General features: G+C 40.8%; 1 protein-coding gene across 1 annotated transcript in view; it reads right to left on the bottom strand.

The window, feature by feature from the left end:
- Window positions 1-4767: 4767 nt before the first annotated feature.
- Window positions 4768-9847, bottom strand: part of kif5aa (kinesin family member 5A, a) — an 87977-nt gene continuing 82897 nt past the window's right edge. Inside the window, exon 29 of the mRNA XM_060931707.1 lies at window positions 4768-4853. The gene's annotated coding sequence lies outside the window, so the exon portion shown is untranslated. The remainder of the gene's footprint in view (window positions 4854-9847) is intronic.

Genomic DNA, 9847 nt, shown 5'->3' with positions numbered 1-9847 from the left:
AATCAATCAAATTTTATTTATATAGCCCTTTACAATAACCAAAAGGTACCCAAAGTGCTTTACATCGAAGCCATAAAACATAACACTAAAACACAAAACACATAAAAACACATACTTTAAGCTTTTTGTGCTTAAAGTATGTGTTTAGCTGCTGGTGAGCAGAGTGATGGGAAAGGGGAGAAGTACAAGCCCCCTGCTGGGCAAACAATCCACACCTCTTCACAATAACACTGGTATAATGATAAAAGGATCACACAACTAAAGCTTTTTTGAAAGTAAGTTTGTACTCACACTAGACACGGTTGTCTTGAACCGTGCCCGAGAGCGATTGTCTCCCCTTCCCACTCCCCTGCTGGCCTGAGTTCACACTGCGCTTATTGTTCTGTACCCAAGTACGCTTCCATCATCACGATATGACTTTTTGTGTTGAAAAAAAGCCCTCTTGCAAAGCATAATGGATGTTTTTTGTTTCATGACACTTTTTAGATTGTGGATTATTTGTAGTTGTTTTGGGCGCGGTGACACACGGCCCTCACACATGCTGCACAGGTTTATCACTGATGCAAGTCATCAATTTTCAGTAAATCGTGCTTCAAGAATAAGAAGATTTTTACAGAGGCAGCAGGCGATGAAGGAGGAATTTGCGGCTTGACCCACCGACTACAATACACAGTCATCAAAAAGTGTGCAAAAGCCCAACTGAACCGTACCCGAGTGCAACTCTTGTCCAACTCAGGTCCAAGTGAATTGCACCTGAGCATGGTACACATTGATCACACTAGTCAAACAAACTGGACTTTGGGTGTCAAATGTGCTGGGGCATGTTACGGATCGACTAGTGTGAGTATGCCTTGATACACCATATACACTCACCAGCCACTTTAATAGGAACTTGTTCTTGATCCTAAGATTCCTGTTCGTGGCTGGCAGGAGTGGAACCCAATGTGGTCTTCTACTGTTGCAGAAGATGCTTTTCTGCTCACCCTGGTTGTACAGTATATGAGTTACTATATCCTTCCTGGCAGCTTGAACTACATAATGAGAAACAGCAGTTCATCATTACTTTAAGACATGAAGTGTCTTTTAATTAATAAAAATAAAGAAAAAAACATTGATTAGAAGATGTGTCCAAGCTTTTGGCTGGCACTCCATGTGCATTCCAACCAGACATGAATTTGATCAAATTGAAACTGATTGATAATTGACCTATTTTCAGATTTGACCATACACATTTTGCAATTGTATGCTTTGTAGTGGCAGAGCAAAATATGCATATGGGAATGATAGAATACTCATTACTCCAACACAGGGAACCAGAATACATGTACATTTGCCTTTGTTCAGTGTTTCAGTATTTCCTTTAATTATTTTAAGAGACTATAAACTGTTTCAAATGTCTGGAACAGTTAAAATATTTGCCAGGAACTGGATGTATGCAGTGTTGTAGTCGAGTCACTAAACCTCGAGTCTGAATCTAGTCTTGAGTCTCCAGTGTTCAAGTCCGAGTCAAGCCCGTCATTAAAGAAAATTTCGAATCGAGTTGAGTCCACTACTGATCCGAGTCGAGTTTGAATTGAGTCCACTATTGATCGAAGTTGAGTCTAAGAACAAGACTCCAACCGCACCATTTGATGGTGGCTATTGCTGCCTTTATGTGAAATCATCTCTGCTACTGTGTTGGACTAACGTTACTGTTTGACCGCCCCATTTTAGTGAACAGGCTACAGATAAAAAGCTGTTCATCGCTCAGCAAGCCCTGCTATCAACACGGCAAATAACATGAGAGAGGGTTAACACTAGCTAGTTCATCGGTCAGCAAACAAGCCTCACTATCAACAGAGCAATGAACATAGCATGCCACTTACTTCTCTGGGTGTAGTCTTGCCAAATGATGAGTGAAGTTCGAGGTTGTCCCCATCGTCTCCTTGATAGTTCTACATATGGAACACACAGCAGTGCATTTTTTCCCCACTGCACAAGAAGTCTGTATAAGCAAAGTGGACAATCCTGTGGACAATCCAAGAAACAGGAAAACAAACAAGCCAGGAACTAAGGCTTGGTAATGTGTCAGCAACACAACTCAGTACTTTGCAAAGTTAATGTGTTTCCACAGTCTTTATTTAGGCGCGCTGTTTGCGCCTTAATCCTGTTCAGGTGCGAGTCATTTACGGCGGGCGTGAGAGTCTGCTTGGTGCGCACGCTGTCCGGAGCATGCCCAAGAGTCTATCTGATACTCATGCCAAGGCACGCAGGTGTGACACTCTTGCACAAAATTAGTACAAAATTTAATGTAGATATAAATAGCTTATGCCAAATTATTATGGCATGTTACAAAAAATAAAGAAAAAATCAGAGTCCTCATCTCCAGTCTACGAGTCCTAATGCAGTTAATGCACGAGTCCGAGTCCAAGACCGAGTCATCAGTGCTCAAGTCCAAATCTAGTCATGAGTCCTTAAAATTAGGGCACGAGTCGGACTTGAGTCCGAGTCCTGGACTCAAGTACTACAAGCCTGGATGTATGAGCATACTGCCCCACTGAACAGTAAGGAGGATAGTGAAGGAGGAAAAAAAGAAGAGCCCAAAGATCACAGTTTCAGACAAACATCATAAAGAAAAGTGAGATTGTTAGGTTTCAAAAATTTAAAGATGCCATCTGCATAATAACAAGCTGTTTGGATGGGTTGCACAGAAGAAGCCGGACCCCCCAAAATGCATTGGCAAACCCAACGGCAAAATATATTGCTTGACCCCTATTGTTAGGATCTCTTTACCAAATATTCATTGTGGGAGATACCAATAATTATCTAAACAGTTTTTTTTGTACAAGCAATTGTGCTACTTCAGAAAACATTTTTATGCTTAAAAAATTAAAATAAAAGTACTCATTGTTCCCATAAGCTCCATGTGCTATTTTATATAATGATTTTTGCTTATTCATAAACAGTGGCAATAATTCTGGAGGTTATGTTATTATCAATTTAAATTCATCTACACAAGTTTGTGTTCTATGATGATTAGTACATCGATTCTTTGTAGATGAATTACGTTTTAAGTTCATTTGATTCATCACATAGTTCACATAGTTTGTGACAGAGGAGGAATGCAGGGCAAAGCCTCAATTGATTTTCAATGCCTTTGATTTGGCATATATTTTTTTTTAATACACCGGATGCGTTTCCTGACACAACCCTCTCCAATCTTTCCAGGCTTAGGACTGGCACTAAGTATGCACTGGCTTGTGCAGCCCCAGTGGCTGGGTATTTTTACCTAATCTGCATGTCTTTGAACAATATGTAATATATCATTTACCCCAGACCCAAAACAAACATGCACAATCACACAAAGTATGTGTAATTGTTTTAATGAACATTTATTTCTTGCAACTGGTAACCAACAAACTACATAAACTACATCAATGTACACCCTTTGAGCTGAACATAAGACATGAGTAATGTATAGACTATCTCAGGTTTCAGTCCTTCATTAATAAGGAGTAGATCTGTAGTGCATGGTTCCAGTAAGAATTAGGGCAAGAACAATTCCTAGATTCACACTTAGGAAAAGATTGTGATTCATATTACTAATTCTAATCTTATTTATATTGTAACATTCTGCAACTCTATTTCCATCATGTAAGAACAGTGAGATTAACACTTCCCATTTACAAATATTCTTCTGATAAAATATAGATATAAGTGAGATGGATTCTGAAATACACACAGATCTAACTAATATAGAGGAATAAGGTGAAATGGTGCACAAGAGAAGGAAAAGAGGGAGGGTGTGATGGGCTGGAAGACGATAGGGATAAAAGACATAATGTATATGAATCAGAACCTTAAGGTAGATTGAAGCAATAGTGGATTAGATAGCGCACACACACACACACACACACACACACACACACACACACACACACACACACACACAGGGTTAGCACACACTTTAAAACATACATCATTAAGCCCTTATATGGCCAAAAAGTAGCTCAACATTGTTCATACTTTCTCCTATCCTGACTGGCTGATCAGGTTGTCCAAGGAGAAAGAGAACCCCTCATTAACATTTGGAAAAAGTGACTGGTCACTTCATACAATACTGGAGGAACCAGTGGCCTGTTATTCTGCTACCAAACCCAACCCAATCCATCTAGAAAAGTTGATAAAGCTTGCAGCTGATATTATGTTTCATAGAATGCTTTGAAGATTTTCCCATTATCCTCCTGACATTGATATGACTAAACTCAACTGGATGACAGCATTTACATGTTGTTAGAATATCTGGAGGTAGTCAGTACATGGATACAGCGTGTGCATTAAAATGTACACACCAACACAATCACACCTGCAGCTTTCAATCAATAATATAGAGACGTGCACTTGAGCACACATACAGACTGGCATGAAAAGTGGGAAGGTGTGGTAAGCTGTCTAGTTTAAGGCTTGGCAAAAGACTAGTAGATTCTCCACAGGCTGCAATGTATAATTTGTGACTATGGTCCAGATTTACCAAAAGCTTTTGTATACTTACTCTAAAAAGGCTTTAGAAATTTACAACAATCACATTTTCTTATATTCTTTTGTATGTAGTAATGCTTCAGGAAATTATTCATGTGTCTCAAGAAATAAATTATCCTCTGATTTTAAACTATACATGACAAACATGCAGCATTGCTATGAAATATACAAGGTAGGACTACACGAGAGCAGTAGGGAAATAATGGCTGTAACATAGTGAGGAACCACAGAGTGAGATACAGTATAAGACAGGACAGAACAAGAAAGTCTGGGAATTGGAATTCTGCAAGTTCTGAGTAGACGACGAAAGCTGACAGCATGCAGGAAACTGGAATCTGAAAGAATAAAAAAAAGACAAAGTGGAAGAAAAAAACCTAACAGAAAATATAATAAATAGATAATAGATAAAGAAGAACAAAAGTATAAGCCTGAGAATAGATTTACAATAATTTATTTACTCAGAGCATCACTGCATATATGTGTAATTTATCTGTAATATTACCTCAATGTCCAGACGATTTGTTTTTTGATGTTTGAAACCATTATTTTTCTTATACTTTCTAATGAGATGAGGCATTGTACATGAACATACAGTGGTGCTTGAAAGTTTGTGAACCCTTTAGAATTTTCTATATTTCTGCACAAATATGACTTAAAACATCAGATTTTCACACAAGTCCTAAAAGTAGATAAAGAGAACCCAGTTAAACAAATGAGACAAAAATATTATACTTGGTCATTTATTTATTGAGGGAAATGATCCAATACATATCTGTGAGTGGCAAAAGTATGTGAACCTCTAGGATTAGCAGTTAATTTGAAGGTGAAATTAGAGTCAGGTGTTTTCAATCAATGGGATGACAATCAGGTGTTAGTGGGCATCCTGTTTTATTTAAAGAACAGGGATCTATCAAAGTCTGACCTTCACAACACATGTTTGTGGAAGCGTATCATGCCACGAACAAAGCAGATTTCTGAGGACCTCAGAAAAAGCGTTGTTGATGCTCATCAGGCTGGAAAACATTACAAAACCATCTCTAAAGAGTTTGGACTCCACCAATCCACAGTCAGACAGATTGTGTACAAATGGAGGAAATTCAAGACCATTGTTACCCTCTCCAGGAGTGGTCAACCAACAAAGATCACTCCAAGAGCAAGGCGTGTAATAGTTGGCGAGGTCACAAAGGACCCCAGGGTAACTTCTAAGCAACTGAAGGCCTCCCTCACATTGGCTAATGTTAATGTTCATGAGTCCACCATCAGGAGAACACTGAACAACAATGGTGTGCATGGCAGGGTTGCAAGGAGAAAGCCACTGCTCTCCAAAAAGAACATTGCTGCTCGTCTGCAGTTTGCTAAAGATTACGTGGACAAGCCAGAAGGCTATTGAAAAATTTTTTTTGTGGATGGATGAGACTAAAATAGAATTTTTGGTTTAAATAAGAAGTGTTATGTTTGGAGAAGGGCGGCACGGTGGTGTAGTGGTTAGCGCTGTCGCCTCACAGCAAGAAGGTCCTGGGTTCGAGCCCCGGGGCCGGCGAGGGCCTTTCTGTGCGGAGTTTGCATGTTCTCCCCGTGTCCGCGTGGGTTTACTCCGGGTGCTCCGGTTTCCCCCACAGTCCAAAGACATGCAGGTTAGGTTAACTGGTGACTCTAAATTGACCGTAGGTGTGAATGTGAGTGTGAATGGTTGTCTGTGTCTATGTGTCGGCCCTGTGATGACCTGGCGACTTGTCCAGGGTGTACCCCGCCTTTCGCCCATAGTCAGCTGGGATAGGCTCCAGCTTGCCTGCGACCCTGTAGAAGGATAAAGCGGCTAGAGATAATGAGATGAGATTTTTGGAGAAAAGAAAACACTGCATTCCAGCATAAGAACCTTATCCCATCTGTGAAACATGGTGGTGGTAGTATCATGTTTTGGGACTGTTTTGCTTCATCTGGGCCAGGACGACTTGCCATCATTGATGGAACAATGAATTCTGAATTAGACCAGCGAATTCTAAAGGAAAATGTCAGAACATCTGTCCATGAACTGAATCTCAAGAGAAGGTGGGTCATGCAGCAAGACAACGACCCCAAGCACACAAGTCGTTCGACTAAAGAATGGTTAAAGAAGTTAATGTTTTGGAATGGCCAAGTCAAAGTCCTGACCTTAATCCAATCGAAATGTTGTGGAAGGACCTGAAGCGAGCAATTCATGTGAGGAAACCCACCAACATCCCAGAGTTGAAGCTGTTCTGTATGGAGGAATGGGCTAAAATTCCTGCAAGCCAGTGTGCAGGACTGATCAACAGTTACCAGAAACGTTTAGTTGCAGTTATTGCTGCACAAGGTGTCACACCAGATACTGAAAGCTAAGGTTCACATACTTTTGCCAGTCATTATGTAATATTGGATCATTTTCCTCAATAAATAAATGACCAAGTATAATATTTTTGTCTCATTTGTTTAACTGGGTTCTCTTTATCTACTTTTAAGACTTGTGTGAAAATCTGATGATGTTTTAGGTCATATTTATGCAGAAATATAGAAAATTCTAAAGGGTTCACAAACTTTCAAGCACCACTGTAAATAAAGAAAAATTCTATTTCTCTAAAATTGCACTGCAAATTTACATGTAGTGTGTGTGTGTCCTGCACAACTGATTTCAAGACTATTTGAACTGTATGATTGGGCCTTAAGCATTAAATCACTAATTGCATGCAAAGTACATGTTCACATTTTCAAAATTTGTGATTAAGTTGTAATTTCAGATTTTAAGCTTCTTTTGCAATTATTTAAACTGGGGTGGGTTTCCCAAAAGCGTCGTAGCACAAAGATCATCGTTAAATGGTAGAGTGAGCATCACAATGAACACTCTCTTCTAGTTAAGATGCTCTTAGCGTTCAGAGGTTTTTGGGAAACCCACCCCGCTCAGTGTTGTTGCTGTTCGTCCGTCATTTGCGACGATGACCAAGAGCATCATTTGTGACAAGTGAGACGATGTGAATTATTTACTGATGAGTTGATGTGGAGATGCGGTAGGTTCTTTGATGGCTGATGAGACCAATATGAGCATGGAACTTCCTTTGGCAGATCGGGCACACAAAGATGGAGTAAGCTGGCTGTGAAGAGTTGGATGATCTACTCTTCCTGGCTTGTCTCTTCAGTTGCGCAGCTCGGATTCTTCTCTTCTCATAAGCCAGACAGCCTTGGTGGATTGCAGAGTGCCATGATGAGCATTGTTGAGCAACCTGCTCCCAGTTGTCAGGATTTATTCCCATGTCTTTGAGTGACACTTTCAAGCTGTCCTTGAAGCGCTTATTTGGTCCTCCACGCATTCTCTTGCCTCTGAACAGCTCGCCAGAGAAAAGTTTCTTGGGCAGATGACACTCATCCATGCGTGTTAGGTGGCTAGCCCACCCAAGTTGAGCGTTCTTGAGCATGGTGTGCACGCTGATGGAATCTGTTCGACCCAAGGCTTCTGTGTCAGGTATTTTGTCCCGTCAGGTGATCCTGAGGAGCTTTCGGAGACGGTTGAGGTGGAAGTGGTTCAGTTTGCATGCATGACGTTCATAGGTGGTCCATGTTTTACATGCATACAGGAGTGATGTCAGTACTACTACACTGTAGACTCTTAGCTTGGCATCTAGCTTGATGCCACGTCTCTCCCAGACTGAGTTTCTCAGGCACCCAAAGGCAGTGCTGGCTTTCGAGATTCTCAGATCGACTTCATCATCGATGTTCGCTAAGCGGTTGATGGTACTGCCAAGGTATGTGAATCTCTCTGTGTTTTTCAGGGATTCTCCGTTAACCATGATGTTGGGCTCTTCGTACTGATCTGCTGGAGAGGGCTGGTAAACGAATTTTGTCTTCTTTGTGCTTATGGTTAATCTGAAGTTGTCACAAGCAGAGGCAAAGGAGTTCATGCTTTCTTGCATCAGCACTTCTGAGGATGCACTTAGAGCACAATCATCTGCGAAGAGAAGTTCACGGACTGGGTCTATTATCACTTTCGTCTTTGCCTGGAGTCGTCTTAGATTGAATACTCTGCCATCACTTCTGAATCTTATCTTGACGTCATCTTCTGAGTCGGAATAGGTGTCAGTTAGCATGGCAGTGAAAATCATGCTAAATAACGTGGGTGCCAGCACGCAGCCTTGTTTGACGCCATTGGTAATGGGGAATGCTTCAGAGGATTCTCCATCATCCAGGACACGAGCTTGCATGCCATTGTGAAATTGCCTCACAATCTTCACAAACTTGTCAGGACAGCCAAACTTTGCCATAATGGCCCAGAGTCCATTGCAGCAGACAGTATCAAAAGGCTTTGTCAAGTCCACAAAGGTGATATACAGTGGTGCTTGAAAGTTTGTGAACCCTTTAGAATTTTCTATATTTCTGCATAGATATGACCTAAAACATCAACAGATTTTCACACAAGTCCTAAAAGTAGATAAAGAGAACCCAGTTAAACAAATGAGACAAAAATATTATACTTGGCCACTTATTTATTGAGGAAAATGATCCAATATTACATATCTGTGAGTGGCAAAAGTATGTGAACCTCTAGGATTAGCAGTTAATTTGAAGGTGAAATTAGAGACAGGTGTTTTCAATCAACGGGATGACAATCAGGTGTGAGTGGGCGCCCTGTTTTATTTAAAGAACAGGGATCTATCAAAGTCTGATCTTCACAACACATGGTTGTGGAAGTGTATCATGGCACGAACAAAGGAAATTTCTGAGGACCTCAGAAAAAGCATTGTTGATGCTCATCAGGCTGGAAAAGGTGAAAAAACCATCTCTAAAGAGTTTGGACTCCACCAATCCACAGTCAGACAGATTGTGTACAAATGGAGGAAATTCAAGACCATTGTTACCCTCCCCAGGAGTGGTCGACCAACAAAGATCACTCCAAGAGCAAGGTATCTAATAGTTGCTGAGTTCATAAAGGACCCCAGGGTAACTTCTAAGCAACTGAAGGCCTCTCTCACATTGGCTAATGTTAATGTTCATGAGTCCACCATCAGGAGAACACTGAACAACAATGGTGTGCATGGCAGGGTTGCAAGGAGAAAGCCACTGCTCTCCAAAAAGAATATTGCTGCTCGTCTGCAGTTTGCTAAAGATCACGTGAACAATCCAGAAGGCTATTGGAAAAATGTTTTGTGGATGGATGAGACAAAAATAGAATATTTGGTTTAAATGAGAAGTGTTATGTTTGGAGAAAGGAAAACACTGCATTCCAGCATAAGAACCTTATCCCATCTGTGAAACATGGTGGTGGTAGTATCACGGTTTGGACTTGTTTTGCTGCATCTGGTCCAGGATGGCTTGCCATCGTTGA

This window comes from Neoarius graeffei, chromosome 10 (assembly GCF_027579695.1).
Source record: "Neoarius graeffei isolate fNeoGra1 chromosome 10, fNeoGra1.pri, whole genome shotgun sequence".
NCBI lineage: Eukaryota > Metazoa > Chordata > Actinopteri > Siluriformes > Ariidae > Neoarius > Neoarius graeffei.
This window is presented reverse-complemented; position numbering and strand designations above follow the sequence as displayed.